At 41.4% G+C, this 18592-nt stretch overlaps 1 pseudogene across 1 annotated transcript; it reads left to right on the forward strand.

Moving 5' to 3' along the window:
* Positions 1–9630: 9630 nt before the first annotated feature.
* LOC116548800 lies at positions 9631–13439 on the forward strand (annotated as a pseudogene). The gene is made up of 2 exons (XR_004267545.1): positions 9631–9701; positions 11294–13439. The product of XR_004267545.1 is annotated as a heat shock protein HSP 90-beta pseudogene (transcript).
* Positions 13440–18592: the final 5153 nt, after the last annotated feature.

Raw genomic sequence — 18592 nt, forward strand, 5'->3', positions numbered from 1 at the left:
GATTTCTTGGCTGTAATCAATGTCAATAGTATCAGCAAATGCCTCAGTGGCTTAGACTGTGGGTGTTTGTGGAAGCAATGGTGTGGCTTTGCTGAGGCTGGGGGGCTCCCAAGCAGGCTACTCCTCAAGCCTGGCTGGGATGGAGGTGTGCCAGATACAGTGGCTACACTGGTCATGGGGGCAAGGTTACTGGTGGTGGCATGCACCAGGTGGGCTGTACCCAAGTCACTGAAGAGTGCAAACAATGTACAGTGGCTCAGGCAGTTCAGAGAGTAAGAATACTGACAGCAGCAGGCATTGAACAAGTTCTTGTGACAGTTCTCAGGCCTTGTGGGCAGTATGTGTCAGCTCCCTCAGTCATGGAGGCATCCTCTTCACTGTGCTGAGTTGCCTGTTACTTGGAGCATACAGTGCTGTGTGTACTCAGGTACCAATGTTGTAGCTGTATTGCTGGGTCTAGCTGGGTCCACGACATTGAACCTTTTTGTGAGGATGTGGTGAAATGATAGCAAACCCCAAGAATGTGGAGATGCAGATGGTATTGGGTTCCAAAATAGAATGCGTCCCAGCAGTGGTTCTGTTTTCAAAATGGCACCAAGCCATAGAAACTTGCATTCCAGGGAGTGTGTTGTGATGGAGTGTGGGGGGACCTAACATGAGTTCCTTCTCTAGAGTAACACAGCCACATGAACTCCAGGCAGCTTCCTGCACTGGGCTCAAGGCCTGCCAAGATTATGGGGTTCTGCTATAGCTGGGATTGCAAGTATTCACACTGGTAATGGGTAATTCTGGATATCGTTTCCCTGGCTTACCTTTTCCCACAATGGAAAGTGCTTCTTGGTTCTAAGCCAATTTCAGCTGTGTGTTTTTGCTTTCCTTTCCATGTTGCCATCTTGAGTGTCTGTGCTTCAGAGGGTTTTGATCTCTTCCTTTCTGTGTTCCAGTGTTCTCCCTTAGATACTCTACTCAAGGTGCAGTTATTTATGTTTTGTTTTGGTTCTTCTTTATGGAGTAGGTGAGTGTAGGCACCTTTAGTCAGCCATCTTGATGACCCTGTTCTTTCTAATCTTGACCTCATGCTTACAGAGCCCATACCCTAAAAGTCTGCATTACTTTATATTTAAAAAATATATACCTTGTTAACTCTACAAGTGTAAATGTAGCACTTTTCGCACGTGGTTTTTTAAAGAATTAAGACATGCCCAAAATGGCAGAGTTGTTGCCCTCTCAAAATAACATGAGGTTTTGATATATTATGACACCACCATGGTTTCTACTCTCCCCAAACTTCTATTTGAATAGTTCTACCTTCATTTACTGCAATTAATATATAATTAATTTTCAGCACCTTTTTAAAAATGTATTTAGAATATGAGAGACGATTATCAACATGTGGCATTCATTTCTATACCTCTTGCATTATGTTGCAAAATCTCTCAGATATTATTGCTTGTACTATTAAATGCTCTGAAACTTTCTGTGTAACGTGTGAAATAGCAGGAGCAGTCTTTATCCTAACTAGGCGAAAATGCTTTTCTAAGACTAGAGCACATGTTACAAAAGGTGAACCAAAGATAAGCTAATGGGCTTAGCAGAATAGAAAAATTAGCAAAGCTGACCTGTCAGGGTTCTGTTTACATTCTGAATGCCAATTCTCAACATGGTTTCAACTCCTGTCTGTATTTATTGTAGGTGTAAATGCCTATTCATTCTGTGTTTCTCAATTGGAACCCAAGCTCAGTCAACATTTTCATAGCAATAGTGAAATGTGATAACCACCATTTATGCTACTGCCCAAGTCACAAAGACCTTCTACTCCTGAGAATTCATCTCCTCACCTTCTTCCCCTGCAAACATGGTTTGTGTTTCTGACTCTACATCTCTGTGATTGCTGAAACCAAAATTGATGCCTGACCCAAGCTCCTTGTCTTTGAACTAGGATTCTGAAATAGGTAATTAGTCTTTGTATATGATTGCAACTGAGATGTAAACTCAATACCTTGAATACAGTCATCATTTTCCCACTGCAGTCGAGGGAAGTAGGGCAAGCAATCGGCAGAGAGCGAATAAAAGCAGATATACAAAAAGGCAAAAATGAGAGGAGAATGAGGACTGCCTAGGTTCCTGCTCACTTTCTCATTCTTGATTCCAGTCTCTTCAGAGCCCCACTGCTCTTGGATTCCAAGAACTACCTGTCTTTTTAACAATCGCCCATTTTTGCTTAAGCCCACTCATGCTGGTTACTTGCAATAAACAGTCTGTGCTAAGAATTAGACGTTATAGGTATAGCTGAGCAAATAAGGCTACACTAGCCAAAAGAATAAAAAATCAGATGCTACCTAAGTTATTTACCAATTATTTTTCCCTGGTTTGTATAATAAATCTAAGAATTGTACTAAAATTCTTCATAAAAATTTCTGATGCAATACTGTCAAAATGTGCTACCCAGGTTACCACCTGTTCATCTGTCAATTTATTGTGCCCTCTCTTTCTTCGCTAAGCACATAGCTTATCAAGTTATTTTCCACATCTGAAATTTTGACCAGTCCTTCATTGTCTTCAAAATAAATCTGATTCCTCTTGTGACATTCATCACCAACCATCAGCCTTTCTTGCTCATCTCTTTTACTAACCTTCACTCACACCTACTTCACTTCTACTTCACACCTACTTCACTCAAACTCTTTTAGTATCCTACTCACACCTACAAATGAAGAACTCTTGGTGCCCTATGATACTGTGATCATTATGCTCGTGCTTCCTATGGCTACACTAACCAATATGGCTGCTACTATTCATGTGTGGCTGTTTGCATTTAAATTAATTAAAATTAAACAAAATTATAAATTCATTCGTCAGTCACACTAGCCACATTTCAAGTGTTCAATAGGCATATGTGGCTAGTTGCTACCATATGGGATGACACAGATATTGAACAATTCCAACACTGCAAAATGTGCTATTGGACAAAACTTCTCTAATGTTTCCTTCCTTCTCCCATCTCTACTTTTCCAATCCTAGTTATCCTTTCAGGCCACCATCTTAACTGCCACACTCTTTCCACATGAAAGCCATAGAACCTCTTGGTAAATTTAATTCCAGAATCTTTCATTTCTTCACCTCTTCTGGTTAAGCTTCCAGGCTCTGAATCCTGGCTAGAAACCTCTCCACTGCTCACAGGCTGTATGACCTTAAACAATGTACTTAACCTGTCTGTGCTCACTTTCTTCATCTGTAAAATGGGGATGATAATATTTTTCCAGTTGCCTTGTAAGTATTAAAGTTATTCACATATATATAATAATGTACAGCATTAATGTGTGTAAAGGCTTAGACCAGAGTCTGACACAAAGTAAACTCCGATGGAGTGCTCCCTTAGAGCAGCAGCGACAGCAGCACCAATCTTTCATTATTTAGGTACAGGTCTCACCTAGTCTTTCTTCAACATTCTCCCTTCCTTGAATGAAGGATGCAAGTCCAATGCGGACTTATAATAGAAATAAAAGAATGACTCCAGAGGAAGAATGTACAGAAATAATTTTGATAACAACTTTTAAAAATCTAAGAACCAGTAAAGTTAGTATGTAATTTAGACATTGGCATTTAAAGGGCCCTTTTCAAACAGCCCTTGTTTCTAGCACCTAACGTAAGTGGAAATAATAATGCCAACCTTGTACATTTGCATGGCAATTGCTAATAACTGATAAGACTTCACTCCTAACATTCACTGCTTGGCTGCCATTGGCTTCTTACACAAATGCCATAAGGAACTGCAGAAAGGTGAACTGTGAGAGAAGTCAAAGAGAAAACCAGCTTTGATTGGAAGTGGCAGGCCTTTTGCTCTTTTTAGGCACCTCATACCACAGTTTTCAGCCAGCGTTAATGGGCTTTTAGCAACAGGATTTATATTAAAGACTCAACTTGCCCCTCTGATCAGCCTTCAAAGGCATTTGCTTTTAAGGAGGCCTGAACAATATGTAATGCACGCCCTCTTAGTACCAAGATCATGAAAAACAAAAAGGAAGATGACAAGAAAAAGAAAGATAACTGGGCCAGGCACAGTGGCTCACACCTGTAATCCTAGCACTTTGAGAGGCTGAGGCGGGCAGATCACCTGAGGCCAGGAGTTCAAGACCAGCCTGGCCAACATGGTGAAACTGTGTCTCTACTAAATATACAAAAATTAGCAGGGCATGGTGGTACTCATCTATAGTCCCAGCTACTTGGGAGACTGAAGCAGGAAAATCGCTTCAACCCAGGAGGCGGAAGTTGCAGTGAGCCTAGATCATGCCACTGCACTCCAGCCTGCATGACAGAGCAAGACTCTGTCTCAAAAAAATAAAAAATATAAAAATTAAAAAGAATAATTAAAAAAATAGAAAGGGAACTAACTTTGCTGGGCTTCAGGCTACCTACAGGCCCTTTGCATCTGTTGGTTTTTCATCCTCATTCAATTTAAACTTCCTTTGATAATAAATACATGACTAAGTAAAATGAGACTTAAAAGCACACAGAAACTCTAGCATTTCATCCCATCACTAAGAAGCATGGCCCAGTAAAAACTTTCTGAATCATCTCTAAGATCTACAGGTTATAAGTATGGGATCTGACAACCTAAAAAGACTGGATTTTCACTTTGCTCATTCATTCACCAATATACTCACAGAATTGTTCTAGGCACTAGAGATAATAGCAATGAATAAAACAAAGTGCCTCATAAACACCATGGAATATTATGCAGCCATACAAAAGAATGAGTTCATGTCCTTTGCAGGGACATGGATAAAGCTAGAAGCCATCATTCTCAGAAAACTAACACAGGAACAGAAAACCAAACACCACATGTTCTTACTTATAAGTGGGAGTTGAATAATGAGAACACATGGATACAAGGAGGGGAACATCATACAACGGGGCCTGTCGGGGTGTGGGAAGCAAAAGGAGGGAGAGCATTACAGAAAACATCTAATGCATGTGGGCTTAAAACCTAGATGATGGGTTGAAAGGTACAGCAAACCATCATGGCACATATATACCTATGTAACAACAAACCTGAATGTTCTGCACATGTATCCCAGAGCTTAAAAAAAAAAAAAGTACCTAAGGAATAAGTTTTCTTGATCTATTGCACAGCATGTCAATTACAGTTAATAATAATTATTCTACATTTAAAAGCTACTAAAAGATTAGATTTTAAAAGTCCTCACTACAAAAAAATGGTAAGTAGGTAAAGTGATAGGTATGTTGATTCACTTGATTTAAACATTCTACAATGTATACATATATCAAAAATGTCACATTGTATTTAATATATACAAGTATTGTAAATTAAAAATAAAATATTTTTTAAACATGTCTAATCTCATGGAAGTTTTCTTTTCCTTCGTTCCCAGAAATATTGGTTGAGCACCTACTACATGCCAGATGTGCTTAAAGGTGCTGGGAATAAATCTATGGACAAAACATGAAACTCATGTTCTTTTTTTTTTTTTTAAGAGAGATGGGGTTTCTCCATGTTGGTCAGGCTGCTCTCGAACTCCCGACCTCAGGTGATCCGCCCACCTCGGCCTCCCAAAGTGTTGGGATTACAGGTGTGAGCCACCGCGCCTGGCCGAAACTCATGTTCTAACAGCAATAGACAGTAAATAAGCAAATTATATAATATTAGCATAAATAAATAAACAAGATACTATTAGATGGTAATAAGTGCTGTGGGAAAAACAGCAGAATAAGGAACAATTTGAGTGGTGATAGTAGATGGGCAGTAATTGCAATTTAAATGGGGTGGTCAGGATAAGCTTTATTAAGAAAGGTAGCAAACACCTTTCTTAAGCAAAGGTGCTAAGGGAGTGGGAGATGAAAATATCTGAGGGAAAGTTCAGACAGAGAGAACATCCTGAGCAAAGGCTCTGAGGTATCTGTATTTAAAATACAGATTTGAAATACTGCAACAGTGGTTCTCAGTGTGATCTGGGTAATCCTAGGGGTGCTGAAGATCCTTTCAGAGTCTGCAAGGTCAAAACTCTTTCTTAATAATACTGACATGTTGTTTGCCTTTTTCACTCTCATATTCTCACAAGGATACAGTGGAGTTTCCCAGGAGCCACATGACATGTGATAGCATGAGCACTGGGACAGCTAAGAAACATGTGCCTTTGTATTATTGTGCTTTTAAAGCTTCTCAGTTTTTGTTTTCTCCTGTAGTCTGATAACTAGTTATGGATAACACCAGAAGGCTCTACTACAGTTGTCCATTCAGAAATGACTTTCCTACTTGCAGAAATAAAATGAGTAAGTTCTGAGGATCTAATGTACAGCATAACTATAATGTACAGCATGACTATAGTTAACAATGTTGTACTGTACACTTATGATTTGCTAGGAGAGTGGATATTAAGCATTCTCATAACATACACCAAAAATGGTGATGTATGTGTTAAGTAGCTTGATCCTGATAATTATTTTACAATGTTTACATATATCAAATCATTATACAGTTTAAATATATACAATTTTTATTTGTCAATAACACCTCAGTAAAGCTGGGGGAGAAACGACTTCCCCAAAGTCACAGGGCTAAACAAGGACATTGACAGGATGGACAGGTTTGCCCAACTCCAAAATCCACACCCTCCCCACCACAACTCACTCTGCCAGGCAGGCCTCTTTGGAAAATAAAGAAAACTCCTCTCAGATCCAGATGGCTGCAGAGTAAAATCTGAGTTAGAAGCACGTTTGAGGGCACTATCCTGAATCTGTTCAGAGGAGGCTCAAAAGAATGTGATCACACAGCGCATCACAGGAGGGCTTTTTATTAGTCCATTTTCACACTGCTGATAAAGACATACCCAAAACTGGGCAATTTATAAAGGAAAGAGGTTTAATTTACTTGCAGTTCCACATGGCTGGGGAGGCCCCACAATCATGGCAGAAGAGGAAGGAAGAGCAAAGGGACGTCTTACATGGTGGCCAGCAAAGAGAGAAATGAGAGCCAAGCAAAGGGGAAACTAAAGCCATCAGATCTCGTGAGACTTATTTACTACCATGTGAACAATAAGGGGGAACTTCCCCCATGATTCAATTATCTCCCATCGAGTTCCTCCCACAACACATGGGAATTATGGGAGCTACAATTCAAGATGAGATTTGGGTGGAGACACAGCCAAACCTTTTGTTCACAGATCTATTCCCATATCAGGCTTCTCTCCAGACCGAAGATCAACGTGGCTTGATCATGTCTTCAAAATACAAACATCACATTGGATGCTCTGGGAATGCCTATTCTCAGCCACGTTCTCTGCTTATTGTCAGTAACCCACCCACAATTCCTGGGGCCAGAACTGCTGGGAAAACATCAACCACTCTGTTCCCTTACCTCTAGTCCTATCAAATATCTGGTTTGTGTCTCTTTTATTGCACAGCTGCAAAAGGCAGCATCATTGCTCTGACATTCTGACAGCTGAGCAAAGTCCAAGACAAAATGTAACCTGTGTTCCCAGAGGACCCACTTCTGCTCACTCAAGACCATCCAGAAAATGCTGTGGTTTTTCCCCAGTCCTGCAACTGGAGGGCCTCTGTGAACAACAAAGGGTTTCTTTGTAGACAAGAGCCTGGTAGAAACAAGTGTCTTTTGACAAATTTCTCAAAGATAATGAAAGTGCTCACAAGAGGACTCTGCAGGGGATCTCATTTTAAACATATGCTCATAAAATGGAAGCCCAAAACCTAAGTGGGGTGTATGCTATTAGGGGAACTATGGTAGTTTATACTTTGTCGCTTAAGAAGAGTTCATTCATTTCAATGCAAGTGCATAAAACTACATTTCCTGACTTCCTGAAGCTACCTTCAGCACACCTTTGGTGGCAAGGTGGCACAGAAGAATGCTGTCTTTGGGAACCAGAGTCCCAAGTTCAAGGCCAAGTGCCCCATTCTAGCTAGGAGACCAGAGCAGAATGGCTCAGCTGACTCGTGTATAAAATAAGGGTAAAATTAAATTACTGCTCATTGCAAATTTGAATTAAATAAAAAATAAAGTGCCACACAGTGAAACACCTGGCAGAATGCCTGGGCTAAAGTGGCAATACAATATGCAGTACCTGACTTCTTAGGTAGAGTGATTATCACTGATTGTTTTGAAAAGCAGTTATAGGGATTAAAGACAAGGTGACATAAGAGGGTGACCAGCCAGTTTTGGGCCCTCATGGGGCATCTCCTTCTGGAATGCATCACAATCCCAGCTCTGGTCATCAGTCTTCGAGATCTAGCAACTGGTTCAGCACATCCAGAGAATCCATCTCTTGCTGATACACTAGATGGATGGTATGAAAGTTAACTCTGTCAACTTGTCTGCACCATGGGGTGCCCAGATTAAACGTTGCTTTTGGGTGTGCCTGTGGGGGGGGTTTCTGGATGAGTCTGGCATTTAAATTGGTGGATCAATAAGGTAGACTGCCCTCCCCAGTGTGTGCTGGTATCATCCAATGTGTTGATAACAAAAAGGCAGAAGAAAGAGGAATTTACCTCCTTTGCTTCCTGACTGAGTTTGGATGTGCGTCTGCTCCGGCTCTTGGACTAAAACTTACACCATTGACTTCTCTGGTTTTCAGGCCTTTAGACTCAGACTGGAACTGCACCACCAGCTTTTCCTGGGTCTCCAGCATGCAGACAGCAGATACAGGACTTCTCAGTCTCCCTCATCATGTAAGCCAACCTCATAATAAATCTGTGTGTGTGTGTTGGGGGGGGCTCATTTGTTCTGTTCTCTGGAGAACCTTGTCTAATAACAATTTCTTTATCCCATGGTCACTTTTTTTTTTTTTTTTAACAGGGTCTTGCTTTGTTGCCCAGGCTAGAGTGCAGTGGCACAATCACAGCTCACTGCCACCTCAACCTCCTTGGCTCAAGTAATCTTCCCACTTCAGCCTCCCAAGTAGCTGGGACAACAGGCTCAAGTCACCATGCATGGCTAATGTTTGTATTTTTTGTAGAAGCCGGGTTTTTCCATGTTGCCCAGGCTGGACTTGAACTCCTGGCCCCAAGTGATCCACCCACCTAGGCCTCCCAAAGTGCTGGAATTCCATTGTGGTCATTTTCTTAATTTGTAAATAAGCTTATATTGTTACTGGAATGAGACAAAAGCATCCCTTTCCTAAATATCAAGGATTAGCCACCAAAATAATCACATGGTGAGTGCCATGAGAGCAAAGGTACAAAAGGTCTCAAGCCAGATGTCACCTAGATGACTGTCCTCCAAGGACTACATTTGCATTAAATTCTGTGATTTCTTTTAGATTATAGCCTTTAAAACATAAATGTATATTTTAGATTTGCACTACCACATGGGGATACTAACATTTTAAATTCATATTAATTAAAATTAGTTATAAATGAAGTTTAAATTCCAGTTCTATCCCATTAGCTACATTTCAAGAGCTCAGCAGCCACACACCCCTCAGTGCAGAAAGTCCTATCAGACAGGGCTGTTCTCAGTCATCTGGATTATTTGGACAAAATATGTTGCCATAAGATCTCAGACCTCCAGTTGGGATTTATGTTTACTGACAAATTAGAGCCCAATAATACCACTTTGACAAAGACCTTTAAAAGAACCAAGTCTCTAATTAGCATAATATGTTCCCAGCAGCAGCCATACTAACAGGTACCATAGTGGCACATTGGCGGGAGAACAGGGGTGACACAAGGTGGGGGAAGGGACATGGTAACAGAACCTGCAACCACTGCAGTAGGAGCAGTAGCAGCAGCAGCAGCAAAGGTATCATCTGTGGCTTCTCAAGCCACCCGAGCCTGACAGCAAAATAGAGTCCACAATAAGAGTGAAAACACAGGACTGTCAGGCTCTGTGGGAGCCCCTGCCTCCTAAATTCTTCTCAACCCATTCAGAAAGTCTCCACGGGGTGTCTCCTGTGTGCCTGAGAACATACAGGCTGTTGTTTGGAAACCAAGTCCTCTTGGCTGTGGGACAGAGCCTGTCATGCTGTCTTCCCCTGCTGGACCCACTCAGGTGACACCCTCTGCCGCTTCCTGCTCCAGGCGTTGGATCCCCTGGCTCACACTCAGGCCCCTGTGGCTTACCCCAGCCCGGAGAAGCCAGATCGCTGTCACCTAAGATAGAATAAATATCTGTATGGTTTTGTCTCATTAAGCAACATCTTTCAGGCATTTCAGCGAAGCGTAGTTTTGCTTTATTTTTTAATTGTTGCATCTTTCTTTTTTCAGACACCAGCATAAGAGCCCAGCCAGCAAGAAACAGGGCAAGAAGACTATCCAAGTGCTAGATACCATGCTACACTCACCCGTCCACTCTACAGCTAAAGTCCTTGAAAAATAATGAGCATCTTCATTTCCTTTCTCTTTGAGGTACACTCCTTCAGGCTGAGTGGGGGTAAAATAAAAATAGAAACAAAACAAGAATCTAAGATTCCCTCCATATAAAACTGTTAAATATATATTTATATAAGAAGAAGGAAAGAAAACAAATTAGCTGTGGTTATATCTTGGGTAGTGGGGTTCAATTGTTCAACAAGTATTTATTGAGTGCCTTTTAGGTGCCGAGTACAATTTAGTTATTGAGGATATAGCAGTGAACACAACAGATCAAAATGTCTAACTTTATGGAATTCAGTGGGGAGAGACAAACAGTAAAAGCAAAACAGTGAAATACATTGTTAGTGTATCCGATTGTTCCATGTACCATGGTTGAGGCAGGAGAATAGGGTCTGGAGGCAGGGAACCCAAGACTGATTCACGCTGACTTCCTAGAACTAAATTGAAAGGAAAAACCCAACTTTTCACGCCAAAGTAACAAAAGGACCAGAGGCTACTCTCTTTGCAACCCCCATCCCTTTTCTGTGTGGCAGATGGAAAACTGTGCTTTCCACAACCAATAAGACTGATTGTGGGCCAAGTCTTTATCTGCATAGGAGTGTAACTTTGTAACTTCAATTTAGCCTCTAATTGGCTGCTTTACACCTTTTGCATGGGTGTAACTTAATAACTTCACTTCAGCCTCTGACTGGTTGCTTTCCACAATCAATCAGACTGATCTCAGGCTACTACTTCATTTGCATGGGGTGTACATCAAGTGGCCAATGGAAAACCTCTAGAGGGTATTTGGACCTCAGAAGATCCTGTAACCAGGGCCCTTGAGCTGTTGATCTGCCTACTCCTACCCTATGGAATGTACTTTCATTTTCAGTAAATCTCTGCTTTCGTTGCTTCATTATTTCCTTGCTTTCCTGTGTGTTTTGTCCAATTCTTTGTTCAAAACACCAAGAATTATTTATGATCTCATAAATAATTTGGAAACCATTGCCAAGTCTGCTACTAAAGCATTCATGGAGGCTCTTCAGGCTGGTGCAGACATCTCCATAATTGGGCAATTTGGTGTTGGGTTTTATTCCGCATACCTGGTGGCAGACAAAGCTGTTGTGATCGCAAAGCACAACAATGACGAACAGTATGCCTGGGAGGTTTCTGCTGGAGGCTCCTTCACTTTGCATGTTGACCATGGTGAGCCCATTGGCAGGGATACCAAAGTGACCCTCCACTTTAAAGGAGATCAGACAGAGTACTTAGAAGAGAGGTGGGTCAAAGAAGTCGTGAAGAAGCACTCTCAGTTCATAGGCTATCCCATCACCCTTTATTTGCAGAAGGAACAAGAGAATGAAATTAGTGATGATGAGGCAGAGGAAGAGAAAAGTGAGAAAGAAGAGGGAGACAAAGATGATAAAGAAAAGCGCAGGATCGAAGATGTGGGTTCAAATGAGGATGACAGAAGAAAACTACGAAGATCAAAGAGAAATACATTGATCAGGAAGAACTAAACAAGACCAAGCCTATTTGAACCAGAAACCTTGATGACATCACCCAAGAGGAGTATGGAGAATGCTAAAAGAGCTTCACCAATGACTGGGAAGACCACTTGGCAGTCAAGCAATTGCTGTAGAAGGTCAGTTGGAATTCAGGGCATTGCTATTCATTTCTTGCTGGGCTTCCTTTGACGTTTTTGAGAACAAGAAGAAAAAACAACAACATCAAACTCCATGGCCATTGTGTGTTCATCATGGACAGCTGTGATGAGCTGATATCAGTGTATCTCAACTTTATCCATGGTGCGGTTGACTCTAGAGATCTGCCCCTGCACATCTCCCAAGAAATGCTCTAGCAGAGCAAAATCTTGAAAGTCATTCTCAGAAACATTGTTAAGAAGTGCCTCGAGCTCTTCTCTGAGCTGGTGGAAGACAAGAATTACAAGAAATTCTATGAGGCATTCTCTAAAAACCTCAAGCTTAGAATCCATGAGGACTCTACTAACCGACGCCACCTATCTGAGCTGCTGCGCTATCACGCCTCCCAGTCTGGAGAAGAGACGACCACTCTGTCAGAGTATGTTTCTCGCATGAAGGATACATAGAAGTCCATCTATTACTTCACTGGTGAGAGCAAAGAGCAGGTGGCCAACTCAGGTTTCGTGGAGTGAGTGCGAAAGAGGGGCTTCAAGGTGGTATATATGAGAGAGCCCATTGACGCGTACTGTGTGCAGCAGCTCAAGGAGTTTGATGGGAAGAGCCTGGTCTCCGTTACCAAGGAGGGTCTGGAGCTACCTGAGGATGAGGAGAAGAAAAAAATGGAAGAGAGCAAGGCAAAGTTTGAGAACTTTTGCAAGTTCATGAAAGAAAGCTGAGATAAGAAGGTTGAGAAGGTGACAATCTCCAATAGGCTTGTCTTTACCCTGCTGCATTGTGACCAGCAACTACGGCTGGACAGCCAATATAGTGTGGATCATGAAAGGCCAGGCACTTTGGGACAACTCCATCATGAGCTATATGATGACCAAAAAGCACCTAGAGATCAACCCCGACCACCTCATTGTGAGACACTGTCACAGAAAGCTGAGACAGACAAGAATGACAAGGCAGTCAAGGACATGGTGGTGCTGCTGTTTGAAACCGTCCTGCTCTCTTCTGGCTTTTCCCTTGAGGATCCCCTGACCCACTCCAACCACATCCACTGTATGATCAAGCTAGGTCTGGGTATCGATGAAGATGAAGTGGCAGCAGAAGAGCCCAGTGCCGTGGTTCCTGATGAGATTTCCCACTCCTGAGGGCGATGAGGATGCATCTCTCATGGAAGAAGTCGATTAGGAGTTCATAGTTGGAAAACTCATGCCCTTGTATAGTGTCCCATGGCTCCAACTGCAGCCTCGAGTGCCCCTGTCCCACCTGGCTCCCGCTGCTGATGTTTAGCGTTTTCTTTCTCTCCTGTCCTTGTGTTGAAGGCAGGAAACAAGGGTGTCAAGCCCCCATTTCCTCCCTACTCTGACACCAGCACTGGATGTTGTGTATTGTGGAATTTTTTTTAGTTTGTTCATTTTTTTCTGAAATTAAAGTATGCAAAATAAAGAATATGCCATTTTATACCCCCCCGAAAAAAAGTCACAGAATGGTCACTGATAGAACAACTGCCAGCAGCAAGAGACAGGTCATTCGAGGATAACACCTGCAGGCCATTGCAGAAGCTTACAAGCAAAGGCCAAAACCCATGTATCTGCCCACAACGGCCAGAGGAGGATTAATATTGATTTTGCCTCAGCTGATCTTTTCCTTTTTTTTTTTAACTATTTTGTAAAACTATTTTTAATTGAACATATTCATGGGGTACATAGTAATGTTTCTATATGTATAATGTACAGCAATCAAATCAGGGTCATTAGCACATTCATCATCTCAAATCTTCCTTGCAGCTATTTGAAAGTATTTATTTTTGTTAACTATAGTCATCCTACAGTGATATAGAGCACTAGGATTTATTTTCCTCCTATTTAGTTATAATATTGTAACCTTTCACAAATCTCTTCCCACCACCCTGAACCCATCTGATCTCATCTGCCCACTTTCTAATCATACCTTAGTGCACACCATTGGTTAAATCTAATCTGAAACCTTGCTGCAAGGAATTCTGGAAAATATCATTCCCAGGCCTCAGCCCCTGTGATTTAGGGAAGAGCATGGAGTCTCTATCCCAGGTGAGTGGGAATGGGTGCTGACATTGGCAGTTGACTCTCCTTTACAGTCAATTGCTCAGTCCCCGCAATTTTCAATTGAAAATATTGTGTATGGAATAGTAAAATTCCTTCCCCATTACTGCAGCTGAGCGTAAGCCCAAAAGCTTGGTTTTGGACCCAAAGTTGAGAAACATAGCTTTAATCGCCTAGGTGCCCACAAGTCCCCTGAATCTTGCATTTGTCCTGAGGAAATAGCAGGTAGAATTATCCCAGTGGTAGAACTCAATTCCCTGAAGGACTGGACAGCTGGTGGGCTATTGATACAACATTGCTTCCTTCAAACAAAGTGGCAGGCCAGCACTGGAACCAATACGCCTGGCTTTCAGGTTCTTTTCCCACTGTTCCTCTCTTCCTTGCTGCTCAAGCATGCCAGCTCTTCCCATTCAGCCTCCAACACAGAGCTCCCAGGAGTGTAATATCCTTCCTAATGGACCCTAATGGACCATCAAAAAGAGCCTCAATAGAACATTAAAATAGACTCCCCAATTAAGAGCAATGGAAGCTGGCTCTTCTCTTTGAGGCCCCCTCTGCACAAAATATTGTCTCATTTCTATTTTCCTGGAGAGAATTTTTCTGTCAGTCCTGGGAAAGATTAGTCCCCACTTTAGAATGGCCTAAAATATTATTTATTTTAATTCCAAAAAGAAAGACAAAAAAGTTGAGTGTTCATGTAATGCTGTAAATGTATTAAACCCGTGGTGCATGCACTGCTACCGAAGAATTCCCAGGCACTGAGATCGAGGCCAAGAACAAATGAGTGTGGATTTGAGATCTCTCTGGATTAGGACTCATCTGAGTTCAGACTGATAAAATTTGTGACAGTCATTCAGAAATGCACATTCACAGAAGGGCAGCCATGATAAAATCATATTGTTTGCAAATTATATTTTACAGAAAACAGAATTGTCTTTACTTGTTCCAAGTAAATTGACAATTTTCCTCTCAGTAGGCTGTGCAGATGAAGTGAACCCAAACGCCATGTGTTTTCTAATGAAAAAACTAAAATCGCAAATACATTTAAATTGCAGAGGGAGTATTCAAAGCACACTGGTATAGATGAAAAAAATGGGTTCCTGTATAAAAACCAAGTACTCTGCCTTCTTGAGTTAGGCCAAGAGAGTGTTTCATGTAATCTACTGGGAGGTCCACAATATAGCTCTTGCTCCTAAGAACTCTTTTCTTGACCTTTTGGAAACAGATCCCTTGAAAATCTGGGAAATGGTGAACCCAACAGAAATCTGTTTGCTAGAGCTTTACCTGCTCCATGTGCTTCCCAACCCTCTTGTCCTGGTACCTTTAGAGCACTCCCCCGCCCCACTCCATGTGCTCTCTAAGAATGTCAATATCAATGTTTGGGGGCAGGGTGCAAAGATGACTCAGGTTGATTAACCAGAATGGCTCAACACCCTAGTCTCAGTAAGTGGTGATGGTTGTCTATAAGACCCATATAGGGGACTGAGAGTCATTTTCTTACCACTGGTGGTACTAAGCTAGGAGATATGAGTGCGGAGTCATCCTTGGTGGCCTTTGAGTCCACAAAGTAAAAAGAACTCCAAATTAGAATGAAGTCAGGGGCAAGCTGAGTTGAGAGGTAGATAAAAACAGAAACAGTACAATTACCTTCAGCCACTCTAGAAGTTGTTAGGGAGTTGGGTATGAGTGCCTGGAAAATAGGTCCATAAATTACTTTTATGTTCAAGATTTGTTTTACCCAGCCAAGAAAGTCCAGGGTTAAACAGATCCCCTCTGTAAAGAAAATGCATATAACTACCCGTGAATAAAATAATTTATATAACTCCAAGAGCTTTCTGCATGTAATATCAAAGGTTAAAGCCATTCTCCCCACCCCGCCCCCCCCAAAAAAAGAGTCTTGTTCTGTCGCCGAGGCTGGAGTACCAACGGCCAGATCTCAGCTCACTGCAACCTCCACCTCCCAGGTTCAAGCGATTCTACTGCCTCAGCCTTCTGAGTAGCTGGGATTACAGGCATGCGCCACCACACCCAGTTAATTTTTTTTTTTTTTTTTTTTTTGGTATTTTTAATAGAGACGGGGTTTCACCATGTTGGCCAGGCTGGTCTCAAACACCTGATCTCAGGTGATCTGCCCGCCTTGGCCTCCCAAAGTGCTGGGATTACAGGCATGAGCCACCATGCCCGGCAGGTTAAAGCCCTTCTTTTTTTTTTTATTTATTTATTTTTATTTATTTATTTATTTATTTATTTTTTAGGTTAAAGCCCTTCTAAGGACCTTAGGTTAAGAACCCCTGCACACTGAGTTTATTTGGTGGCCTTAGGGTTGATTTTACCCTCGAAACTTTCCTCTTCCTATGGTACAAGGTTATTTTACATGTTAAAATGTTAGTCCCTTGGAATGTAAATATCACAGACCATTAATGGTCAGTAACAACCATTAACAAACAGTCCAAGGATAATAACTGTGATTCAGAACAACCTGCATAAAGTTGTTTGGCCACAAGATGATGAACAAGTGACATTTGGCTCTTATGATTTGAGTTCAAGCAAGTCATTTTTCCCATTTGAGAAATTTCCCTTTTACATAATAAAAAGTTCTGACAGATTTCTAAGGGTCCTTTCACTAATGGATCTGTTAAATTAATCATAGGTGCTTCTCCCATTCTCAGCTGTAATACAGTTTAAAGCCAATCAAAAAATTAAATATTTTTCCTATGCACACAGCACTTTTCCCATCCCCCATCTGTGGGTCCCAGTGTTATAAAGAATAGCTTTGGTTTCTTATTCACCCAAGGCGTTTGTTAGAATAGTATGCAGAGGAGCCTCGCAGAATAATAAATGTATCATATTACCCTTTAGTAGCTGTTCTTTCATTTATTCCAGGAAGTCTCCAATCTCAATTCAATCCTCTAGTTCAGCAATCTCCCTAGGAGGATTTGGAGATGAATGTGTTAATATGTATATGTAAACCTATTAAAAAGCAAAGCAAAGAATTTTATGATGAAATGCCAGAATATGTTGGAATATTCTCATTGGATAAATAAAATTTAGATTTTGATATTTAAAACATGGAAGTACTTTTGTGCTAGATTCATCTCAAGAGAAAAATGAGTGGATGAATAACTGTAACTGAAATATAGTATTTTTCTTTTCAAAATCATGGAGTAGGATCCCAGTCTGTGTGCTCACCCTGAGATGTATTCACAGCTGGCAATGATGGAGGAAGAATGTGGACTCAACAGGATATCTTTTAATATGGGAGAAAATAAGAGTATCCTGGTTTGGGAAAACTCACCCTAGGCACTGCGCACTCCTTTTTACAACTTTGAACAGACAGCAATGTGTTCACATCAGTAGGGTGGTTCTAAAGGCCACTCGTGTTATCAGACAGCCCCTGGATCATGGACACAGGGCTCAGTCCTGATCTGTGATAAGGGTGATTTTATAAAAGAGCAATACAAGTTAGAAGAATAAGACGTTAAGTGCAAGGTGTCAGCAACCTTGAAGCCAACGACCAAGGCAACATGTGTTTGTGATGAGTCTCTGCAGCCTCGATGCAGGCACTGGTAGTATTATCAGCTGTCGTGAAAGCTTGGGCAGACACTTTCCAGAAAACATGCTGCTCTAGAAATAAAGAGTGTTAGAGGTACAAGGTGAAGTCAAAAATTCTAAGAGAACAGTTTCTAGAGAACACAAGATGTACCTGCTTCTCAGGATTCTCAGAACTATTTGGAAAACTTGGAGGGATACCTGAGAATGTCTGGAGCTTTCCCCTGGTAAAGCAGACAAAGCTGCTTTACTGTTCATATCCCATGACATTTTATGCAGAGAGCCACCCTGTTTTCCCTCAAAATGGTACAGCCTGCAGAACTGAAGTGCCAGTAAGGGAAGCCAAGTAGAGCTTAGCACAACAGTGGTTGGAAGATAATTAGAACATGGAAATCTTGGGTTGGGTTCTAGTGTTTCAGGTCCACTGTCCAAACTGACATTAAATATTCAAACTGAGACCAGCTGCCAGACTTCCAACACCCTAGTACCAGTAAGTGGTGATGGTTGTATGGATTCCCTCTCTGGATTCCCTACTTCTAAACAGATGCTACAGTTTGTACAGATGCCTTTTTACAGAAATACCTGATGATTGTCAAGGTGTTGAAATGAGATTGCAGATACACATCGATATAAATGATACTTTAAAACCTTGGGCTTGAAATGAGGGAAGGGTGGGTAGGCCAGTTTTCAGTTAATTAAATAGTCTACAAGTCATGGTTATCATTGTTACATGGTCTGTAATCCAAGAATCTGTACTTTATACAACTCAAAAACAAAAAACAAACCAACCAGCTAAAAAATAGGCAAAGAACAGAATGGACATTTCTCCAGAGAAGACATACAAGTGGCCAATAAGCACAAGAAAAGATGTTCAACATCCCTAATGATTAGGTAAATACAAAACAAAACCACAATGAGATTCTACTTCACAGCAGATGAATAGATCAGCAACATACAGGATGTACATACAATGGAGTATTGTTCATC

The sequence above is a fragment of the Sapajus apella genome, unplaced genomic scaffold (genome assembly GCF_009761245.1).
Source record: "Sapajus apella isolate SASKATOON/1434 unplaced genomic scaffold, GSC_monkey_1.0 scaffold5, whole genome shotgun sequence".
NCBI classification, from domain to species: Eukaryota; Metazoa; Chordata; class Mammalia; order Primates; family Cebidae; genus Sapajus; species Sapajus apella.